The sequence below is a fragment of the Mus musculus genome, chromosome 7 (genome assembly GCF_000001635.26).
Source record: "Mus musculus strain C57BL/6J chromosome 7, GRCm38.p6 C57BL/6J".
Classification (NCBI taxonomy): Eukaryota; Metazoa; Chordata; class Mammalia; order Rodentia; family Muridae; genus Mus; species Mus musculus.
This window is the reverse complement of record NC_000073.6, coordinates 86890048-86902524: the sequence shown is the minus strand read 5'-3', so window position 1 is coordinate 86902524 and position 12477 is coordinate 86890048. Positions and strand designations below refer to the sequence as shown.

At 40.3% G+C, this 12477-nt stretch overlaps 1 long non-coding RNA gene across 1 annotated transcript; it reads right to left on the bottom strand.

The window, feature by feature from the left end:
• Positions 1–4786: 4786 nt before the first annotated feature.
• Positions 4787–12227, bottom strand: Gm39047. The gene is made up of 3 exons (XR_869783.1): positions 12077–12227; positions 7150–7238; positions 4787–5770 (listed from the first exon to the last, which is right to left on the bottom strand). It is a non-coding gene; the product is annotated as a predicted gene, 39047 (long non-coding RNA).
• Positions 12228–12477: the final 250 nt, after the last annotated feature.

Genomic DNA, 12477 nt, shown 5'->3' with positions numbered 1-12477 from the left:
AAGAAAGAAAGAAAGAAAAAAGAACCTTATTATAGCCTAAATGACTTAAGGATTAATTGATTAATTGTGAGAATATAACTACCTAGTTTTGAAAGCCATGAGAGACCAGAGAAGGAAAAAAAAATATTTGACTATGCAGGAAGTGTGGGTAAGCAGCTTCAAAATTACTGAAATGACAGATATAGTTGGTTGTCTGAACAGTTCCAGTGAAATATCTCTATAATGTTAGAGCATCTATGTTCAACTTTCAGTTCCAGTTTCACCACACCCAGCCATGAAGCAGGAATTATGAAGGACTTGCTTAACTGGTCTTGGAAGAGCTTGGCAACCAGGTTTGCCTATATACTAATTTTGTCTTTTTTGACAGTATTATGTCTACAGATGAAGTTGGGGTATTTTATTTATTTTATTTTATTTAGGTATTTTCCTCATTTACATTTCCAATGCTATCCCAAAGTCCTCCATACACTCCCCCCCACTCCCCGACCCACCCACTCCCACTTTTTGGCCCTGGCGTTCTCCTGTATTGGGGCATATAAAGTTTGCAAGTCCAATGGGCCTCTCTTTCCATTGATAGCCGACTAGGCCATCTTTTGATACATATGCAGCTAGAGTCAAGAGCTCCGGGTACTGGTTAGTTCATAATGTTGTTCCACCTATAGGGTTGCAGATCCCTTTAGCTCCTTGGGTATTTTCTCTAGCTCCTCCATTGGGGGCCCTGTGATCCATCCAATAGCTGACTGTGGTATCCACTTATGTGTTTGCTAGGCCTCCGCATAGTCTCACAAGAGACAGCTATATCAGGGTCCCGGTATTTTATTTGCATAATGGTAAGCTTTCTATAATTAAAATCACCTCCAAATGGATGTTGTTTAAAGTTCATCACCTTTTGAGAAGCGAATTTTGGGCACTTCCAGGAGGAAACCTGTCACATTGTCAAAAAAGATATTTTAATAATGAAACAGCTTTAAATGCCATATTCTGTGAATTTGTGAGGCCCTACACTACTCTTTCTTCTTGAGACAGGAGATTCTTGACATAAGTATTACAATGCTATGTCCAGATTCAAACTAGGTATGAGGGCAGAGAAATCAGAATTTGGATAGCATAAGGATAACTTTTACACAGTGCACAAAAACATTATGACTTAATTTTTCTAAGGAGATTCAAATGCCAGGAAGCTTTCATTGATGTATTGCAGACTTTACAAGAAGAAAGATGCAAAACCATATTATTACATCCAGGGAAAATTGCAATAACCCTTGACACAGCCATATTCACTGGAAACGGTGAGATTCTTGAAGCCAGCAGAGTTGCTTGACACAACCCCTGCATTTCTGAGCAGATTGAAATAATTGTTTTCCTTCTATCTCTAACATTTTCTATTAGTCTTTATAGTTGGTATTCTTGGGGATATTCTAGATAATAATTCACTTCATGTCTTTCACTGAGTGGGCTATGTCTACATTTTTTTAGGAAAATCCTAAAATGACCTTTATCATGCCACTGTTTGGAAATCTTCCTTCTCTTTGAGTTCATTAAGGACAGACTAGCACATACATAGGTGAGGCCTTTCCTATCTGAATCTTAGTTAAGTATCTGTCATGGGCAAATTCTAAGACAAGAATTGGTGTAGGGTAAACAGACAAGCAAAAAACCTCTGACTGTCTAGGAGCATAGGATACTGATTTAAGGTTTCTTTTTATTATAGCTCAGAGATCTCTGAAAATGTAAGTTAAAGATAGAAAGTCATAGAGAGAACATCCCTGGAGGAAGAAACTCACTAACTAAGATAGACTGAGTAAAATACACTTTTCCTGCTTTCAATACATAGATGATGATACATATATTATTTGCTACTCATTTCAAAATCTTGTGCATACCCGAATCGCCAGCAAGAATAACACGCTGCAACAGGATCCTTCTGCACACGCTTATTGGGAGAGCTTGATTGCAGAGGCGAAGTGACCCCAAGCCCAGAACTGGTGCTGCTTAGATAGGCCTAGGAGAGGCATGTCTCACACCCTGATTGGTTATGCATCGGTTATGCTTACCACATATGCATGCCTACATCTGATTGGTTAACTTGTCTCTCATCTGATTGGTTAATTCTCAAAACCTCATCTTGGCAAAAAACTTTACTGCCTATGTATGCATGGTGGCCAGTGGTGGCCAGCACCACTGTGCAATGGCACATGTGGCTTCCCACATCTCCCCCTTTTTGGTTTAATAAAATGAGGCTGGACTAGGCCTGTGCAATTATGTCCATCCACCATGGCTCCTGTTTTAGGACGTTCCTCTAATGTCACAGCCTTACCCGTCATAGGGTAACCCTATCGCCACTGGGCCATGTCTCAGGTTGGTCTGTGCATGAGGAAAGTTGCCCGTCTCTGGATACCGCAGTGCTGTGTGACAGTAACTGCTAAATGAATTAGGGTGAACTCTACAAAAGAGGCCAGCCAAGTTTTAAAAATGAATTAGTGGAGAAATCATGATCACCCTATCACGTGCAATGAGGAAACCTCAGCGATGTGCAAGGGCTGATCAATGATCATCGAGTCTCTCTCATTCCAGTGCAATGGATCCATAAATCTGTGGGGTACAAGAGCAGAGAATTCAGATGCCGACTAATTCTTGAGCATAGATAACCAAACTTCAGGGGAGGCGCCGTTTTCAATAGCTAAAAGTGCCTGAATTATAATCACCTTGTCACGTTTTTGTTGGGTTCTGAATTTGTATACCAACCAGAGCATGAACACCAGTCCACAGCATGTGGCAGCACCAAACAAAATCACTCCCACCCATTCCTTAAAGTAAGAAAATGCAGAGGTAAGCCAAGAGGTAAAATTGTCAACAATGATGGGTTCTATTCGAGTTCCATTAAGGCTTAAAATCTCGCATTAGATGTAAAGAATTGAGGAAACACCCGAATGTGTCAACAGCATGGTTTCAGGAACACAGAGCTCTTCCATTCTCACTAGCAGGAGCACCCCCAGCCACAGGAACATCCCCATCCTCATAGTTCTGCTTGTTTTGAATTGCTCTGGTCAGCCGTTCTGGGACCCACAGCTGTTGTCGGTGATCCTGGGGAAACACACAAACAGACCTTCTCACCCATGTCAACAAAGTCAACACCGGTGGGCAATGATTTCCATGCCGTTATGGCAATCTGATTCACCTGCTCAAACACCTGCACTGGATATCCTGTCTGTTGTGTAAAGCGACCTTGACTAAGCAGCATAACTCTATCCCATGCTGGATTTCCTGCAGCAGAGTTAGCTGCTGCCTGTTTATTTGCAAATTCAATAAGGAAAGCTTTCCAATCTAAATACTGCCCAGGTGAAAGGCATGCCTTCACCAAGACTGCACAACTGCATCATGCAGTTTCTATTCAAGGCCTCTACTTGAGCCACAGTATAGGAGGCAGTTAAGCCTTATATCTGTACGGACTCAGCCAAATTCCTGATTACTTTGAAATCTAGAGGCTCATGATATCTCTGCCCTGCTTGGTCAGTGAAAATAGGACATCCCAGCAAGGAGAATCTAACCTCTCTCCAAACCTCCAGACAGAAGGTCCACCTATAGGTGGCTGCCGTGAAGGCATAGGGAGGGGGCGCAGAAGCTAATTTGCCTTCTTCCTCTGCTTCGGCTCTTTTATTTTGTCCTTTCTGTCCACCTGATAACACTGTGTCTCCTTTCTTTTTCTTTTATCTTTTTAAGCCCTTCTCCTCTTCTGACATACTTTCTTGTTGCTCTGTAAGGATTTTCTGACCTGTCTTGACTGCCTCTACACACAGTTTCAAACAGTAACAGAGTCCATATATCAGAACAAACAAGACCAAAACTATCAGACCTTCCCACAAATGGTCAATGGGAGAAAAAAGCATAACTCATGAACCTTAACTTGTCCCAAAGCCGGGAACCTTATCGTCTCAATCCTTTCTTTCCTTCTCTTCTCTCTTTCCCTTCTCTCCTTCCTTTCTTTCCTTTCCTTTTTTTCCCTTCCCTTCCCTTCCTTTCCTTTCCTTTCCTTTCCTTTCCTTTCCTTTCCTTTCCTTTCCTTTCCTTTCCTTTCCTTTTCCCTTTCCTTCACTATTTCCTTTTCTTTATCACTGATTCCTTTTATTTTTCCTCCCTTTTCTTTTCTTTTGTCTTAAAAAACATATCCCCCTTTAGCCCGGGGATCAATTTGGGAGACTTACTGGTACCACCGTTCTTCAGTTGAAGAGTTCTGAATCCACGCAGTAGGATCCTTCTCAGCAGTCTGTTTTGAAGGAACACTTCATTACCACCATTCCCCAGCTGAAGAGTTCTGAATCTATGCCAGATCCTTCTCAGCAGTCTGTTTTACGGGAACACTTTATTAACTGCTCCTTCCCTGCTATGCAGTTCTGAATGCTCCCTGTAGCAGGGAGGTCTTCACTCGTGTCTGAAGATGTTTCTTTTCCCAGGTTTCAGCACCACTTCTTGCGCGTGCCCGACTCGCCAGCAAGAACGACAAGCTGCAACAGGATCTTTCTGCACACGCTTATTGGGAGAGCTTGATTGCAGAGGCAAAGTGACCCCAAGCTCAGAACTGGTGCTGCTTATACAGGCCTAGGAGAGGCGTGTCTCACACCCAGATGGGTTATGCATGGGTTATGCTTACCACCTCATTTGCATGCCTACATCTGAGTGGTTAACTTGTCTCTCATCTGATTGGTTAACTTGTCTCTCATCTGATTGGTTATTCTCAAAACCTCATCTTGGCAAAATACTTTACTGCCTATGTATGTGTGGTGGCCAGTGGTAGCCAGCGCCACCATGCAATGGCACATGTGGCTTCCCACAAAAAAAAAAAAGGTGTTTGTATATTTTCTATTCGTCTGGAATGCTTTAAAACTGCAAATATTGCTCACATACAGGTAGGCTGTCAAATACTGAATGTGTTTGCTTTGCTGAAGTCATTGATTAGATTACATAAATTGGAGGTGTAGGGATAATGAGAACATAATCTGTTCTGTTTGTATGTTCTCAACGTAAATCAAACTGTAACCCTGGCCATATAATAAAAAATGAAACACCTAAATTCTACCACTTGGATAATTATTAGAATCTCTGTGTTCTGTGATTCTTGTATAATAAAGAATCACCTGTTTCCTAGTTAGTTATGGCCTCAGATTTTTCCTGATTGCTAGTGACACAGAGATGCTAAATTCACTTGATCATCACTTGACTCATCTACTTCTCTCTATGACTCCTTATCTCCTCTGAATCCATGCTGATAGAAACAACTCTAAGAGACTCTTCAAGGAAAGGCCCCAATAGTAAGACTCCCTGTACATCCTGCAGGAAGAAATTAAAATACTGAATGATAAATTCAAATTTCAGCAATATGTATTTAGAAATTTAGCCCCACCGAAGATACTAGAGAAAAAGTTATGATAAGGGGGTTAACAACACACATCAAAAATTACAGCAAATAAATAACCTCACATAAGCAAAACCAAAAGAAAACACACATACACACACACACACAGAAAACCCATAACAATACCATCAACAACAAGAACATAATGAACATAATAGAAATTAGCAATCAGTGGGCACTGGGCATTGATATCTTTCAATAACAATGGCCTTAATTCTATTATTAAATGACACAGATTAATGGGTTGGATGTGAGGTCAGGATCCATCCTTTACTGAATACAACAAACACACTTCAATATCAAGATGTGATTTTTACCTCAGGTTAAAAGATTCAAAAAGCATGTTCCATGCAAATGGTCCTATGAATCAAATGTTATGTAACAAAATAGACTTAAAACAAAATTTAGTCAGAAGATATGAGCAATGACACTACACATTTATGAGAGGAAAAATTCACAAAGATGAAAAATCTGAAAGTTCAGTTTTAACATCTGTTCATTAAATACATGGATGGACACTCACTCTTGTATTTGAAACACTTCTATAGCTTAAATAACACACTGAGCCAAACAAGGATAATGGGATACTTCCACACCCCACTTTAATAGCTTATGCAGACAAATTAAACTGAGCAATGCTGGAACTGATTGACATTGAAAACCAAATAATCTTAACAGGTATTTATATGACATTCTACTTAAACATAAAAGCTCAATCATCTCCTTAGATGCTGAAATTGTATTTGTCAAAATACAATACCCCTTTAAGTTAAAAGTATTGGAGAGATCAGGAATTCAAGACCCATTCCAAATCATAATAAAATAAATATACAGTGTCTTTAGATGAAATGTCCAACAGTGGTAAGAGGGAACATGTAGAGTCAACCTACAGTAGAATGGCATTGCATCAAGGGCAGGAGGATGGTGTTGCCATCCCGTTGTCAAAAACTCTGACCCAGAATTGTTCCTGTCTAAAAGAACTGCAGGGACACAAATAGATTATAGTCTGAGGGGTGGGAGATCCAGTGACCTGCCAAAATTGGGATCCATCTCAAGGGCAGGCTCCAAAACCTGACACTGTTACTGATGCTATGCTGTGTTTACAGAGAGGAGCCTAGAAAGGTTGTCTAATGAGAGGCTCAACTGATAAGATACCAAGGAGTCTTGGTTGGGAGCATTTGGTGAAAGAACTGAGAAAATATCACTTTCAATATTCTAATTCAATATATGAATTTTCTTAGGCATCATTATCTGCCAGTTTTACTAATTACTGTAAGATATAACTACCCAAGATTCACAGTGTTATAGTATTCATTGAGAATCATCATATTCAAAATAGTGTTTCCTACCTCTATTATAGAAAATTATTTTTCATTATATTTTATTTATTTACATGCCAAATGTTGACCCTCCCTTTCATTAATCCCAGAGATCTTCAACTCATCCCAACTCTTGTCACCTCAGAGAAGGTATCCTCTGTCTCCAGGGATCCCCCTTCCTGGAATATCAAATCTCTACAGGATTTGGCACATCCTCTCCCACTGAAGACAGAAAGGGTAGTACTCTCCTACATATCTGCTTGGGGAGTTGGGCCAGCCCATGCATGCTCTTCGATTCATGGCTTAGCCTTTATGAGCACACCAAGGACCAGATTAGTTGACACTGTTGGTTTTCCTTTGGCTTTGCCATGACCTTTAGATCCTTCAACCTTCCCCTAACTCTTCCAGATGGGACCTTACCTTAGTCCTATTGCTGGATGCATATATCTTCATGAGTCTTAGTCCACTGTAGTAGATCCTCCCATAGGATAGTCATGCTGAGCTTCTGGCTGTAAGAACAACATAATATCAGTAATATGGTCAGCTATTGGTGCCTGTTGATGGGATGGATCCCAAATTGGGCAGGTCATTAATGTGCTATTCCTTCAGTGTCTGCTTCATTTTTGTCCCTGCATTTCTTTTAAACAGGAACATTTCTGGGCCAAAAATTTTGCATGTTGACTGGTGTCCCCATCCTTCCCGTGCGAACCCAGTCCAACTACTGGAGCTGATTTCTTCAGGTTTTATCAATCCACCTTGGTCATTAAAGCTAAGGTCAACCTCAAGGAATTCTGGGAGTCTGTTACATCCTAAATCTCTGGGACTTTCTAAATGGGCAGCCCTGAAACCCCTTGAGGTGAAAGTTTCCATTCATTCTCTTGGTCCTCTGGGTTTCTCTTGTGTCTCCTCTATACCTGATTCTGTCCCCCTTTTCCCATCAACTTCCCCTCTCACACCCAGGTTTCTCACTTTCTCTGCAGTCTGTCATTGTTTTATTCCCATTTCTAAGTGGGATTGAAACATCCTCCCTTGGGCTGTCCTTCTTCTTTAAAATTTTAGGATATGTGTGGTATATTATGGGTATTCCATTGTGTAAAAGAACCACACTTTCTGTATCCATTCTTCAGTTGAGGTACATCTGTGTTGTTTCCAGCTTCTGGCTATTACAAATAAGGCTGCTATGAACATAGTGGCGTGTGTGTCCTTGTGATACAGTGAAGCATCTCTTGGGTATATGCCCAACAATGGTATCGTTGGGTCTTCAGGTAGATCAAATTTTCTGAATAACCTTCAGATTGATTTCTAGAATGATTGTACCAGTTTGAAAACCCACCGGTAATGCAGGAGTGTTCCTCTCTCTCCACATCCTCTGCAGTACCTGCTGTTGCTTGAGATTTTAATCTTAGGCATTCAGATTTGTGCACAGAGGAATCTCTATCATTTGTATTTGTATTTCGCTGATGACTTCAGCTGCTGAATATTTCTTTAAGTGTATAATAGACATCTTAACAAAAGCAATCTATAGACAGATTCAATGCAATTCTCATTAAAATGCCAACTCAATTCTTCACAGAGATGGGAAGAACAATTCTCAATTTCATATAGAATTTAAAAAACGGAATAGCAAAACTAACTCTCAACAATAAAAGAAAGAACTTCTGGAGTAATTGACATCCCTGACTTCAAGCTGTACTACAGAACAATAGTGACAAAACCTGCACAGTATTGATTGAGTTACAGATTGATCAATGGAATACAGTTGAAGACCCATAAACACACCCACAAACCTAAGGAAACTTGATCTTTGACAAAGAAGCAAAAAACTTACAATGGAAAAAAAAAAAGAGAGCATCTTCAATAAATTGTTTTGGTCTTTCTGGCAGTCAGCATGTAAAATAGTGCAAATTGATCCGTGTTTAGCACCTTGTACAAAGGTCAAGTCCAATTGAATCAAGGGCCTCCACATAAAACCAGATACACTGATTATAACAGAGGCGAAGGTGGGAAAGAGCATCAAACACATTGGCACAGAGGAAAAGTTTCCTTAACAGATCATCAGTGGCTCAGGCTATAAGTCAAATGTGACTGAAAATCTTTTGTAAAGCAAAGGACTCTCAGTAAGACAAAACAGCAACATACAGATTGGGAAAAGTTTGTTACTAACTCTCCATCTGACACAAGGCTAATATCCAAAATATACAAAATACTCAAGAAGCTAGCCCCCAGAAAACCAAATAACCCAATTAAAAAATGGGTTACCAAGATGAACAGAGAAATCTCAACTGAGGCATCTTGAGTGTTGAAAAGCACTTAAAGAAATGGGTGAAACATTCAGTAGATGTGTGTTAGGTCCATTTGACTCATAATATTTGTTAGTTTCATTATTTCTTTGATTATTTTTTTCAGGATTACCTGTCAATTGATGAGTGTGGAGTATTGAAGCGCCCCCCTACACACACACACACACACACACACACACACACACTATTAATGTGTGCTCCTCAGTGTGCAATATAAGCTTTAACATGTTCCTATTATAAATGTGGAAACCATTGCATTTGGGATCTAGATGTTCAGAATTGAGATACAACCTTGTTAGATTTCCCTTTGACGAGTATAAAGTGCCTTTCTCTGTCTCTTTTGATTAAATTTTTGAAAGTCTATTTTGTTAACTATAAGAATGGATACTCCATCATCGTTTCTTTTCAGGGCATGGGAGAGAGGAGATTTGGATTGGGATATAATGTGAATAAATAAATCATTGAGAAAACATATAATGTTTCAAATTATTCTGTACCTATATACCAAATCCAATTAAATGTTCATATTATTTAAGTTTTAAATCCCTTTAACACAAAGATACCAAATTAAATTTAAATCTTTTTTGTTCCAATGTTTACCATCCCATGCACCAGGGATATAAGTTTCCCAGGACCTAATGGGGATGGCCTTAGAAGAAATTTCAAATAGTGAGGAGATGGAACTACCACCAGTAGAGAGACATGGCCCCTAGTTGAAAGATGGTTCCGCCCACCCATTTTCAGAAATTTTGACCTAGGGTTCTTCCAGTCTTATGGGAATGCAGGGACAAATATGTAGTAGAGACGGAAAGAAAGGCCAGCCAGTAATTGTCCCAACTTGGGATACATTCCTTGCACAGGCACCAAACCTTGAAGCTATTGCTGATGCCATGTTGTGCTTGCAGACAGGAGTTTCATATGGCTGTCCTCTGAGAGGCTCTATGAGCAACTGACTGAGACAAATTTCAGTTAATTACAGCCAAACATTGGACTAAGCTCTATGAAATAGTTAGGGGAAGAACTGAAGGAGTGGAAGAGTATTGCAACACCATATTAAGAACAACAGAATCAACTAACCAGAGCCCTCAGGACTCCCAGGGACTAAACCACCAACCAAAGAGCATATATGGACTGGTCTATGGCCCCTGCTACTTATGTAACATAGGACTGCTTTGTCTACTCACAATGGGAGCAGAGGCACTTTGTCCTGTGGAGGCTTAATTCCCCAGACAGGGAGGATGCTAGAGTGGTGAGATGGCAGTGAATGGGTTAGTGAGGGACCACCATCTTAAAGGAAAAGTGCAGGGAGAATGTGGTGGGGGGCTTGTGGAGGAGGGGCTGGGAAGGGGGATAACATTTGACATGTAAATAAATAAAATATTCTTTAAAAGAGTATTTTACCCAAACACAAAAGAATATTTCTTCTTCTCAGCACCACTTGTATCATTCTCGAAAATTGAACATTTATTCAATCACAAAGGAAGTCTCCATAGATAAAAGAAAATTAAAATAATGCCTTGTTTCTTAACACCCCACCATGAATTAAAGCTGGACTTCAACAAAAACAGAAACAGAAGAATCTAGACACACGCATGGAAACTGAACAACTCTTTACTCAAGGATCTCTAGGTCTGGGAAAACATACTAAAAACATTAGACTCTCCTAGAATTAAATGAAAATAAAAGTACAACGTACCCAACTTTATGAAATACAATAGAAGTTATGCTAGCAGGAAATTTCATACCACTAAATGACTACATTAAAAAAAAAAAAAACCGCACACACATACACAAAGTTCTCAAACCAGCAATTTAAAAGGAGAACTGAAAATTTGGGAAGAAAAAGAAGCAATCACACCAAAGAGAAGTAGATGGAAGGAAATAATCAAAGCAAGGACTGAAATCAATCAGTTAGAAACAAAGAAACAATGCAAAGGATCAATGACACCAAGTCACTAAGTGTTGGTTCTTTGTGAAAATTAACAAGGCAGACAAATCCTTAGCCAATCTAAGCAAAAGACACAGGTACATGATCCAATAAACAAAATTAGAAATGAAAGGGAAGACATGACAGACACTGAGGACATTCAAAGATTCATTAGTTCTTCAGAAGCCTTTATTCCACAATACTAGAAAATCTTTTTTTATTGATTATTTTGTTTATTTAAATTTCAAAAGTTTTCCCCCTTCCAAGTTTATCCTCCACAAACCATTTATTGCCTCCCCTCCTTCCTGCCTGTAAGAAAGTGTTCCCCATCTGACTACCCACCTGTGCCTCAGCACCCTAGCATTCCCCTCTGTGTGTCATTGAGTCTACACAAGATGGGTGGCTCTCCTCTTAGTGATGCATATGCATATGCTGTAAAGTCTTTGTGGGAGAAGAAAGCAATTACAGTATGGGGGAGGTCAGGAGGTATCTGGGTATGAAAGAGGACTGGGAGGGAAAGAGGAGAACACAAGCAGTTATTGGATGGGTGGAACAGAACTGAAGCCCTGAGGGCCAACAGAAAGAATGGAAACAGGCAACCTCAGGAGGTAGGAGGTGGGGGAACTCTCTAGAATGTACTAGAGACATGGGAGGTGAGAGAATCTCAGGACTCAATGGGAGGGACTTTAGATGAAATGCCCTAAAGTTGGGAGAGGGAACCTGTAAAGCCCAAGTCCAGTAGAAAGACAAGGCATTAATTAGAGGGAAGGGATTGCCATCTCACACTCAAAAACTCTGACCCAGAATTGGTCCTGTCAAAAAGAAATGCTGGAAAAAAGGGAGAAGAGTCCGAGGAAAAGGAGCTCCAGTGACAGGTCCAATTTGGGGATTCAGCTCAAGGTGTTGCCCCAAGGCCTGACACTAATACTGATGCTATGGCATGATCACAAAAAGGCACCTTCGTAACTGCCCTCAAAAGACCCAACAAGCAGCTGAAAGAATCAGATGCAGGTATTTACACTCAACCAATGGACAGAAGCTGGTGACCCCCGTGGCTGAAATAGGGTAAAGCTGTAAGAAACTGAAGAGGAGGGAAACCCTGCAAGCAGTCTCAACAAACCTGGAGCCCGGAGTTCTCTCAAACTGGGAGCCATCATCCAGGCAGGATATACCAGTTGATATGAGTCCCCCGACATATATACAGCAGAGGACTGTAGTGTCTGGACTCAGAGAAGTTGCAACTAACACTCAAGAGACTGGTGGCCCCAGAGAGTGGGGAGGTCTGGTGTAGTGTGTGTGTGTGCAGGGTGGTGATATCCTCATGGAGAGTAGGGTAGGTGTTATGAGATGTAGATCTGTCAGAGTGTGGACTGGGACTGTGATAAAACTGGACTGTAAAGAAGATTAAATTAAAAAATACAGAAAAAAGGAAAATACTTTGACATGTTAAAAGTATTAGAGAGAATAGGGAAACAAGGTATATGTTTTGGGAAATATTTAAAAAACAGCAAGTTCCCATGG